This window comes from Plasmopara halstedii (assembly GCF_900000015.1).
Source record: "Plasmopara halstedii genome assembly, contig: Scaffold_2904, whole genome shotgun sequence".
Taxonomy (NCBI): Eukaryota; Oomycota; class Peronosporomycetes; order Peronosporales; family Peronosporaceae; genus Plasmopara; species Plasmopara halstedii.
In genome coordinates, this window is record NW_020189809.1 from 1,113,545 (window position 1) to 1,114,518 (window position 974).

Here is a 974-nt window from a genome sequence, read left to right on the forward strand (position 1 = left end):
CGCTTCGATAATCGAGAAGCGCTCAGAGGTTTACGTGCCACTTCACGAGCGTCACATTGGCCTCGCACTGGATGCCTCGGCTCGCGGCCGACTATGTCCCGCATGACATGCAGCGCTCAGTGGTTTACGTGCCACTTCACGTGCATCACATTGGCCTCGCACTCGATGCCTCGGCTCTCGGCCGACCAGGTCACGCATACCATGCAGCGACTGCTTCGATACTCGAACAGCACTCAGTGGTTTACGTACCACTCCACGATCAGCCCGCGAGCCACGCTCGGGACTCCTGTTCAATGCACCGTTGGTGTCAACCAACTCTAACATTCAATTACCAGCACGTTGACCGTCTCAGTCCAGTGCTCTCGGCAATAGCGCTTTTGTCTCCTAACAGAGGCAGGTTCACGACTCGCCAAAGCTCCACCAGGAGATGCGCGCGTAGCGCCCAAGGTCTTTGATCTACAATCAATCCATAGATCATGGTGTTCCAACCATGCCATTCCTAGGATGAGGTCATACCTTGCATCCAAGTCTAAGACTAGACAGCGTTTCACGCTATCAAAATCAAGGAACTTGACTCCGACGTTCATAGGGACCTTCGGAACCGTGACACGCGTCCCCGTCGCTAGGCGAACAGTGACGATGTCATCCGACCGCGCTTTCAGCGCCTCAGCCAACCGCTGACTTCCCTCCATCGTGGAGCGTCGAGCATAATTGCCCGATGCCCCGGAATTGATGAGGATCTTTCATGGCTTCTCGAAGCCCTTTACGGTCGACTCCACGACCAGCAAGCCCGGCTTGCACACACGTTCCGTGTTCAAGAGCATTGAGCTCTTCGGGGCTGGGCCCTGTTGACTTATGCCTCTTTCAGGCTCACAAAACTCAGTTCGCTCCCCTGTACCTACTGAGTTGTATCGTTTCGTTTCCCCGCGACGAACCAGACTGGTAGGCGTTGGGGCGATGGTTCGAAGAACCTT